Source organism: Dreissena polymorpha, chromosome 12, assembly GCF_020536995.1.
Source record: "Dreissena polymorpha isolate Duluth1 chromosome 12, UMN_Dpol_1.0, whole genome shotgun sequence".
In the NCBI taxonomy this organism is placed as follows: Eukaryota; Metazoa; Mollusca; class Bivalvia; order Myida; family Dreissenidae; genus Dreissena; species Dreissena polymorpha.
The window spans coordinates 53696709-53708100 of record NC_068366.1 but is presented as its reverse complement, the minus strand read 5'-3'; the positions used below and the strand labels follow the sequence as shown (position 1 = coordinate 53708100).

Below are 11392 nucleotides of genomic sequence, written 5' to 3'. Positions count from 1 at the left end.
GTTGATCTCATACGAATGATTGTGTTCATTATTGCTCATCTGTGATAAATATTGATCTCAACCGATTAAAGCGATATTATGGGCATCTAACAGTATATGCGTTGTTTATAGGTGTCTATCGCAACCCTTGTTTATTTTTGGTGTTTTCACTTCATACACACTTATTTTTGTTAATGCAGCATCAACATACTAAAACAGAAAACTAATGCATTTGAATATCAACCGTACTTTCGTTTTGACAACTGACGACAGAAATGATTCGATGAACGATGTGAGTTTAAGTGTAGTTTTCATGCAGATTAATTCATACGACACAAAGACACAATTTTGTTTTACGGATCATTTCGGCTTAGAGGACTGGGTGAGTCATGTAAAATATCGAACATAATATATTGTTTTTATAAACAACTGGTAGCAAGATGAGTTGTACATAATTGGTCAGTTACCACATATTAACTAACTTTATTTACCTGTTAATTCTTTTCAGCTCAATTCACTGTGAAAAATGCCCACAATATCACTTTAATTCTGATGTTTATTGATTATCTGTGATTATTGTTGATCTCACCCAATCCGTTGGAATATACAAATCTGCTATTTGTGTTTATCTAATTCGAATCAATATGCTTAAAATATATTTTCGGGATATATCTTTGTCTCATTGGAATCATTTACAAATTGTCGGCAAGTAAATTTAAATCTGTAATGGCAACAACAACGTGATTTATTGGCACTGGCTTGATCTTTTCTCCTCTTGGGACATGCCATTGTTTCGAACACTTGTACAGCTAAGTAAGCTAGGAACTGCGGAAATATTACGCAGTTTTAATCCCTGTAGTGTTTTTAGCAACCCTATGATGTGTCAACAGAGCCCAGTCAGTCTGAAAAAAATGTAAATATTCTGCATTGTGCAATGTACACAAAAACTAACGATTAATAAAGATGTTATAAATAACAATGAATACTTTTTAAATAATTGAATAATCATGTATAATAACTCAACTAACTTTACAACTGCAGTGTGATTTTGTAATCTTTTCATCGGACAAATCGATGTTTAAACGATGCGGTTTTTCATTTTTCCGCATTGATCTCGAGCAGTCAGCGACGACACGCATACGGTTTTCTTCATTAAAAATCTTTATATTATGAATGTATCCCTGAGTGTAATAATTAAGACCTCTATTTAAAATTCTATCTGCTTGTTTATTATTATGTGGTAGGAATTTAACTGAAATATTGTCAGAAATATTAACAAGCGTATCAGATGCTTCAGCATCAGCGGACGCCATATTGGATGTAGCGTGTGAAGCGTAGCAACAATCATTAAGGACGGGTCAGTGAGCGGAACTATGCATTGGGAAAAAAAGTCTGATAAAGGGAGACAATTAAAAATGTGCATTGTTTATGAGTGTTCCTAGTTACCCCCCTTGTGTCAAATTCAACCTATTTTTAGTCGTGGCGACCTTGACCTTGAAGATATCGACGTTTTTCTTTCGTATGACACACTGTCCAATGATTATAAAACAATGTACCGAGTAATTTTAAAATCTCATTATGAATGACATAGTTATGGCCCGGACGAGATCATTTATGGCCATTTTTTACATTTGAACTCAAAGTGTGACTTTGACGTTGCAGATATCAACGTAATTCTTTCGCATGGCACACCGTCCAATGATGGTGAACACATGTGCCAAATGATTTTAAAATCTCACGATGAACGACATTGTTATGGCCCGGACAAGCTTGTTCAGCCCGCCCGCCCGCCGATCTAATAACCATTTTTTTCCTTCGGACAACCGGGTTAAAAATAGTATTAGATCGACCCTATAAATACTTCGTTTTAGGATACCTCACAAGAAAAACCCATCGCGACAGATCATAAACTGTTTTCCCACGTTCGGCATTTGAGTGTACAAAACTGATTAAGACCAAAGATCATTAGATAGACGTTGATAGTGTTTACATAAGCAGCGTATGGGTCAATACAAGACAGTTTTAAACAATGTTTTGGCAATACTGATATAATTTGTCTATTTATATTTCCCTTATCTAATTAGTTAAACCTATTTATTTGAGCTCGATTGCATCGAAAGCCTTATGCTTATTGAAACACTTTTGAGTCCATGTCATGGGTAGAACCAGTACTTGGTGTTTTGGGGAGATCTAAAAACAATCCCACGGTGGGAATCGAGCAAATGAACGCCATGTCGCTAGGCGGACACCATATCCACTACGCCACAGTGACCTTATCCCTTATCTATCTACGTGTAATGTTTTATAATGAAATATATTATCCATTTGTCAAAAACGTATTTAGATTTTTGTAACATTCTACATACATTTGAACTTACATTGTTCGTCATGTGTATGCAAAGCTTCATCTGTATATTATATAATTTTCAATATTGTAGCAATTAGTTCTATTATTGTAACGGTCGTCTGATATTGAACCTTGTGAGTAACCTTAAGTTTGTGACTTGACCTTTAACAGATGAACATGTGAGTTGTAAGCGACGCGTCATGTTTTCCTGTCATGGGAAAAAGGATCAACACATCCAACCCACCACACTATAAAAAACCCACCCATTCCAGGTCGGACGATGCAACTAAATGTATCGAACACCATCCTTCAGTACCATAAAGACGAAATTTTGAGGGAGCGAACATAGAGGAACGCAGTAGAGCTGTCAGAATACTTTGCGCTCGGATTTATGGTAGGCAGCTATGATTTTGATGATATGTAATATAATTATAATAAAAGAACGAACAACATGATACCATTTTTTGAGAAATAATTGTAAAACCAATCGCATTTCAAATGCATATCGATGTTAAATAACATATTTAAATTGGTTGAAATAATATTTTACTTGCATCGTGCTTATATATTGCACCCGCCTATTTCAATTAGAGCTGTAACGATTCATCCATCATTCGATTCGATTCGATTTCGATACCAAATGGTCCGATTCGATTATTTTCGATTCGATTCAAATTAAACTAAAGCTTTGTCACAGACGTGACGAATACCCCCACATGCCGCATTGATACATAATATAAAACAGCGGACACCATGCTCAATTTTAAAATCGCACTAAGTGACCCCTTGACCTAGTTTTTGACCCAGAAAGGCCCATGCTCAAACTTGGCCTTAAGATTATCTCCATAAAACTTCTGACCAAGTTTGGTGAAGATCGGATGTAAACTACTTGAATTAGAGAGCGGACACCATGCTGAATGTTTAAAACGCACTAAGTGACCCCGTGACCTAGTTTTAGGCACGGAATGGCCCATGTTCAAACTTGTTCTAGGGATCATTTAGATAAAACTTGTTACCAAGTTTGGTGAGGATTGGATAAAAACTACTTGAATTAGAAAGCGGACAACATAGTGTGGTTTAAAACGCACTAAGATACCCCGTGACCTAGTTTTTGACCCAGAATGACCCATATTCAAACTTGACCTAGACATCATCTAGATACAACTTCTGACCAAGTTTGGTGAAGATTGGTTGAAAACTACTTGAATTAGAGAGCGGACAACATTGTGATGTTTAAAAAGCACTAAGTGACCCCGTGACCTTGTTTTTAACCCGGCATGACTCATATTCAAACTTACCCTATACATTATCAAGATACAAATTCTGACCAATTTTGGTGAGGATTGGTTAAAAACTACTTGAATTAGAGAGCACACAACATGGTGAGGTTTAAAACACACTAAGTGACCCCGTGACCTAGTTTTTGACCCGACAAGGCCCATGTTCGAACTTGACCTACACATCATCTAGTTACAACTTCTGACCAAGTGTGGTGAAGATCGGATTTAAACTACTTGAAATAGAGAGCGGACACCATGCTCAATGTGTAAAACGTACTAAGTGACCCTGTGACGTAGTTTTTGATCTGGCATGGCCCATGTTCGAACTTGGCCTTCAGATCATCTAGATAAAACTTTTGACCAAGTTTGGTGAAGATCAGATTAAAACTACTTGAATAAGAGAGAGGACACCATGTTGAATGTTAAAAAACGCACTAAGTGATCCCGTGAACTAGTTTTTGACCCGGCAAGGCCCATGTTCGAAGTTGGACTTAAGATCATCTAGATACAACTTCTGACCAAGTTTGGTGAAGATCGGATGAAAACTACTTGAATTAGATATCGGACAACATGCTGAATGTTTAAAACGCACTAAGTGACCCCGTGACCTAGTTTTTGACCCAGCAAGACCCATGTTCAAACTTGGCCTAGACATCATGTAGATACAACTTCTGACCAAGTTTGGTGAAGATCGGATGAAAACTACTTGAATTAGAGAGCCGACAACATGCTGAATGTTTAAAACGCACTAAGTGACCCACTGACTTAGTTTTTGACCCGTCAAGGCCCATGTTCGAACTTGGCCTAGACATCATGTAGATACAACTTCTGACCATGTTTAGTGAAGATCGGATGAAAACTACTTGAATTAGAGAGCGGACACTTAATACGGACCGACAGACAGACCGACAGACCGACAGACCGACCGACCGACAGCCAAGTTCACTCCTATATACCCCCCCCTAAACTTCGTTTGTGGGGGTATAACTATATGTTGCTTATTTTGCAAACTATTTCATGTTTGGTTTGTCAAGGGCATGAATTAATATGTTTGGTATTTGTTATTAACTTATTATGTTGTACATTAAAAGTGTTTAATTTTTGAAATTTTAAAAAAGCAACATAGTTTTATAAGTAACAAATTTATTGAACAAAACTTTCTGTTGAATAATTCTTAAATAACATAAAATGCACATTGTATCACAGAATGCACACAGTTTAGTTAACAAACCATATGTATTGAGGAAAAAAATGAGATCAAAACAACTTTCATGTGACCTGTTGTATCAGATTGTTTTGCTAACATGTTAAAAGGGCTTGTCGTGGGAAATAAAGATTCCAATTTGAAATATCAACCGAGTGTTTTCTCTTTAAATATTGCCTCAAATTGGTAGTGATTACAGATTTAGGGTCACTTACGTCAACAAAACACATTTTACAAGTTGCCTTTGCATCAGAACCTTCGCGAAACCCGAAATGTTTCCATACTTTTGGTTTTAATTTTGACGGTGCGTCTTTCAGCGTGGTTGAAGAAGCCATTTTACCGGCTGATGTAATGTTCAGCATGTTATTCAGTCATTCATTGGATGCCATATTGGCTATTGACCAATCACAAGACGTATTACAAATGACAAGAAAGTTTAGACGACGGATTCGGAAAGTAAGGTTTAAAATGCGGATCGATCAGGATTGCATTGAATCGAATTGAAATTGGCCGTATTGATACCAAAATCAAATCGGCGGCTTTGAACCGGTTTTTTGATTAATCGAACCGAATCGTTACAGGTCTTATTTCAATGCACATAAATACTTTTTAATAGTATTACCTAAGACACTATAAATACTTTGTTTAGGATCCCTCACCAGAAAAACACATTAGATCATAAACTGGTTTTCCACGCCGGGATATTGAGTGGCAAATTATGGATATGTTACATTTGTTTGATCATAAAAGATTTGTCTGCTATATCATACGATTTAAAATTATCTTATCGATGTTTTAATAATAAAAAAAGAAAAACCGAAACGTCGAAGGAGAAGAGCTCTGTATACCTATGTCGGAGACAATATGTTTTCACAGCACTCATTCGATGAATTCATTACGCAACCGGCCGGTAATTTATGGCAAGAATGTTTCAGATGTACGAAGCTAATTAACGGACACATGAAATTGTAAGAACATCTTGATTGCATCAAAATCCTCTGGCTAATTGAAACACTCGAGCCCGTTTTATGGGTAGAATTAGTACTTGGTGTTTTGAGGTGATAAAAAAACGCTCACACTGTAGGAATCGAGCCCATGACCTCCCGGTCGCTAAGCGTACACACACACAATGTATAAAAAATATTATTAGATCGACCCTATAAATACTTCGTTTTAGGATACCTCACAAGAAAAACTCATCGCGACAGATCATAAACTGGTTATCCACGTTCGGCATTTGAGTATACAAAACTGATTCAGAGCAAAGGTCATTAGATAGACGTTGTTTGTGTTTACATAAGCAGCGTATGGATCAATAAAGGACAGCTTTAAAATATGTTTTGTCAATACTAATTTAATTTGTCTATTTATATTTCCCTTATCTAATTAGTTTAATCTATTTATTTCAGTTCGATTTTATCGAAAGCCTCAGGCTTATTGAAACACTATTGAGTCCATGTCATGGGTAGAACCAGTACTTGGTGTTTTGGGGAGATCTTAAGAACACACCTACGGTGGGAATCGAGCAAATGAACGCCCGGTTGCTAGGCGGACACCATATCCACTACTCTACGGCGACTTTATCCCTTATATACATGTATCTACGTGTAATGTTTTATAATTAAATCCTATATCCATTTGTCAAAAACGTATTTAGATTTTTCTAACATTCTACAAGCATTTGAACTCACATTTTTCATCATGTGTATGGCAAGCTTCATCATTATATCTCATATACTTTTCAATATTTTAGCAATTAAGTCTATTTTTGTAACGGTCGTCTAAAATTGGTCATTGTGAGTAACCTTAAGTTTGTGACTTGACCTTTAACACATAAGCATGTGAGTTGTACGCGACGCAAGATGTTTTATTGTCATGGGAAAAATGATCAGCATTAGTAAAAGGGCGTTCCCGGGTATTGATGTAAGTCAAATGATGGGAATGCAAACATAAGAGCAGATATATTGAAAATAACAAACTTTGACTTCATTTAATTATCATAGAGCAATATAAGTCGTGAAATTATATAATGACATCACCTGAAAATATAGATAACCTACATTGTAGCGTTATGGTTCATCCGCTCATTTCAATTCACATAAAATGTTTAAAATAGTTTAACATCGACCCTATAAATACTTCGATCGTTTTAGGATACCTCACAAGAAAAACCCATCGCGACAGATCATAAACTGGTTTTCCACGTTCGGCATTTGAGTGAACAAAACTGATTCAAACCAAAGGCCATTCGTTAAACGTTGTTTGTGTTTACATAAGCAGCGTATGGGTTAATAAAAGACAGTTGTAAACAGTACTTATTTAATTTGTCTATTTATATTTCCCTTATCTAATTAGTTAAACCTATTTATTTCAGCTCGATTGCATTGAAAGCCTTAGGCTTATTGAAACACTATTGAGTCCATGTCATGGGTAGAACCAGTACTTGGTGTTTTGGGGAAGTCTAAAGAACACTCGCACGGTGGTAATCGAGCAAATGAATGCTCGGTCGCTAGGCGGACACCATATCCACTACGCCACGGCGACCTTATCCCTTATCTATCTACGTGTAATGTTTTATAATTAAATCCTTTATCCATTTGCAAAAAACGTATTTAGATTATTGTAACATTCTACAGACATTTGAACTCACATTTTTCATCATGTGTATGGCAAGCTTCGTCATTATATCTCATATACGCTTCAATATCGTAGCAATTAATTTTATTTTTGTAACGGTCGTATGAAATTGGTCCTTGTGAGTAACCTTAAGTTTGTGACTTGACCTTTAACACATAAGCATGTGAGTTGTACGCGACGCAAGATGTTTTATTGTCATGGGAAAAATGATCAGCATTAGTAAAAGGGCGTTCCCGGGTATTGATGTAAGTCAAATGATGGGAATGCAAACATAAGAGCATATATATTGAAAATAACAAACTTTGACTTCATTTAATTATCATAGAGCAATATAAGTCGTGAAATTATATAATGACATCACCTGAAAATATAGATAACCTACATTGTAGCGTTATGGTTCATCCGCTCATTTCAATTCACATAAAATGTTTAAAATAGTTTAAGATCGACCCTATAAATACTTCGATCGTTTTAGGATACCTCACAAGAAAAACTCATCGCGACAGATCATAAACTGGTTTTCCACGTTCGGCATTTGAGTGAACAAAACTGATTCAAACCAAAGGCCATTCGATAAACGTTGTTTGTGTTTACATAAGCAGCGTATGGGTTAATAAAAGACAGTTGTAAACAGTACTTATTTAATTTGTCTATTTATATGTCCCTTATCTAATTAGTTAAACCTATTTATTTCAGCTCGATTGCATTGAAAGCCTCAGGCTTATTGAAACACTATTGAGTCCATGTCATGGGTAGAACCAGTACTTGGTGTTTTGGGGAGATCTAAAGAACACTCGCACGGTGGTAATCGAGCAAATGAACGCTCGGTCGCTAGGCGGACACCATATCCACTACGCCACGGCGACCTTATCCCTTATCTATCTACGTGTAATGTTTTATAATTAAATCCTTTAACCATTTGCCAAAAACGTATTTAGATTATTGTAACATTCTACAGACATTTGAACTCACATTTTTTATCATGTGTATGGCATGCTTCGTCATTATATCTCATATACGTTTCAATATTGTAACAATTAGTTTTTTTTGTAACGGTCGTATGAAATTGGTCCTTGTGAGTAACCTTAAGTTTGTGACTTGACCTTTAACAGCGGAGCATGTGAGTTGTACGCGACGCGAGATATTTTCTTGTCATGGGATAAATGATCAGCAGTAATTGAAAAATCCTCACAGCGTTTAAAACTGTTGAAGAGCGAAAAGCACTCTGAAGGGACACACACACACACACACACATACAATAAGTGTGTGCACTATAAAGATCTTAAAAAGAGCCTCGCTCTGGGAATAAATGCATTTGCATAAAGTAATGTCCCAGATTAGCCTTCGCAGTATGCACAGGCTTATCAGGGACAACACATTCAGCTTTTATGGATTTTTTTGTTTAAAAGAAGTCTCTCCTTTGCAAAAATCCAGTTTGGGCGGAAAGTGTCGTCCCTGATTAGCCTGTGTTGACTGCACACGCTAATCTGGGACGACACTTTATGCACATGCATTAAGCCCTGTTTTCCCAGAGTGAGGCTCAAATTCATTTGTTTAGAAATGTACTGCAATAATTGTGTGCGCTTAAGAACTTAGCGATGTCCTTTAAAATTAGGTCACGTCTATTGCTTGAGAGGGACTTACATGGAAATGAAGTTCTTTGTATGGTGGTCTGTGGAGTGGCTACTTCATTATTAAATAAACCCACTCACTTATAGCCACTTTCAAGAACATCTGTTCCTAGTATGTTAAAATAATACTCAAAGTACGTTGACACAAAAACTATTTATAAAAAAATTTCCTTTCTTCGTAAAATACCATGCATCTATTTTTTAAGTATTACTTGTCCAATATTTAGTTTTAACAGTTAAGTTCTTTTCATCAAGACTGCATGAGAGTACTATGTAATAACCTTATATTTGTTATAACAGTTACAGAAATGGTGGACAGAGGTCCCAAATTCATATGTATAAATTAATTATAATTTGTCTGTCTGTCTGTCTGTCTGTCTGTCTGTCTGTCTGTCTGTCTGTCTGTCTGTCTGTCTGTCTGTCTGTCTGTCTGTCTGTCTGTCTGTCTGTCTGTCTGTCTGTCTGTCTGTCTGTCTGTCTGTCTGTCTGTCTGTCTGTCTGTCTGTCTGTCTGTCTGTCTGTCTGTCTGTCTGTCTGTCTGTCTGTCTGTCTGTCTGTCTGTCTGTCTGTCTGTCTGTCTGTCTGTCTGTCTGTCTGTCTGTCTGTCTGTCTGTCTGTCTGTCTGTCTGTCTGTCTGTCTGTCTGTCTGTCTGTCTGTCTGTCTGTCTGTCCGTCCGTCCGTCCGTCCGTCCGTCCGTCCGTCCGTCCGTCCGTCCATAAGCTTAAGGTATGCTTCTTGACAGTTTGAATACTTATTTAGAATCAGGAATTAGCCATAAATCATTAATACATTATGATAAACAATGGTTGTTAGACAAATTCTCCAAATTTATACTATCACTTGATTGATGCATTGTTCTTCAGTGATGTTACGCTTGACCACCAATCCAAAAGTATAAGAATGGAATCCAAGGCAGGGCAGTGGGTTTCTTCAGAGACAATATCCATGTTTCCAACCCAACTAGAGGGGAACTTGTATGAAACCCAGAGGGTAGCCCAAGTATCTGTGCTTTACACAGAGGGGTCGCCTACACAGGGCACGATAAAGAAACAATAAAGTTCATAGACATTTCATAGAAATAGAGCTTATTTTATTTAATAAGTGTGATACTGGCAGTTAACTCATTCAAAATATGTACATGCCTCTATCAACTAAATCATGCCCAGATAAAATATGTTAAAAGCCTGAGACTGGCAATAAAATCAATTCGAAGTAAAACAATATCTTATCTGCATTAGACTGCAACTTTAATACATAAAAGATATTTTCCGCGTAATCGTGTCCAAATATATACACATAACTTGTGGCTTTATCCCACTAACCATGTAAATAACGGGACACTTATCGCAAAACAGCAACTACTTTCACAATGCCTTAACAAGTTTTCTGAGTACATACAATTGATATGTTAATCAGTTATATCAGTCAGAGTGTTGAAATTTCGGGTAATCTATACATTAAGTTGTAATTATAGGAACTTGTGCATTTCATAAATGTATCAACTGAGAAGAATTGTTTTTAGATAAACGCAGGCGTTTGCAAAACACTTCATACACTGATGAAATACAGAACAAACTTTTTATTTTTAATTGAGCATATTGAAAGGATACTCTTGCTTAATGATCGTGTGATGTTTGCATCACTTATATACTAAACGTGTGCACTGTATTTCACAATTTTTTAATAGGAGGAAATACCATATGCCGTATCAACCATGCATGGTATAATACTTAAGCTGTCCAAACTTGCTCAATGTTATAAATCTGTGTGAAGATGTCCTCAATGGAAAGATTGAAGCCCTTTTTCTGCCATTGCAAGACTATTTAAGAACACTGCCCGATTGCAACAACGTGTCGGTTGTTGTTGATTTCTGGAAATGACTTCACAAAGTGCATTATGCCATGCCGTAAGTAAAAAACACACGTACTAGTATAGTATACTCAATATATTTCTGGACAATACACAATATTGTAGGTGATATACGCATTTTATAATTTGAAATGAACAATTTCGCGCTCGGTCTTAGATCATGTATTGAAAATCAAAGAAACTAAACATGTATTCGCAAAATGTCATTCACGAAAACAGTAATTATTCAATTAATTATATTTTTTTATGCATAACCCATTGTTTCTCTAAACTGGTATGTTCTTTTCACACCGAATAGTGTATAATATAAATTATAACTGTGCCTTTGTTACAAACACGCTAACAAGTTAAAGAGCGCCATCTTGATATATCACACATGTAAGCAAGTTTGTACCTTAAGTTTTCATTAATTAATATAATAAGCAATTAGTGAACATTACTGGC

At 36.3% G+C, this 11392-nt stretch overlaps 1 long non-coding RNA gene across 2 annotated transcripts; it reads left to right on the top strand.

Annotated features, from left to right (window-relative positions):
• Nucleotides 1-223: 223 nt before the first annotated feature.
• Nucleotides 224-10794, top strand: LOC127852805 (uncharacterized). Of its 2 annotated transcripts, none has more exons than XR_008036270.1 (3): nucleotides 224-361; nucleotides 2599-2720; nucleotides 9943-10794. It is a non-coding gene; the product is annotated as an uncharacterized LOC127852805 (long non-coding RNA). The 2 variants fall into 2 exon arrangements; XR_008036271.1 differs by having other exon boundaries at nucleotides 244-361; nucleotides 2498-2720.
• The last annotated feature ends 598 nt before the right edge of the window (nucleotides 10795-11392 follow it).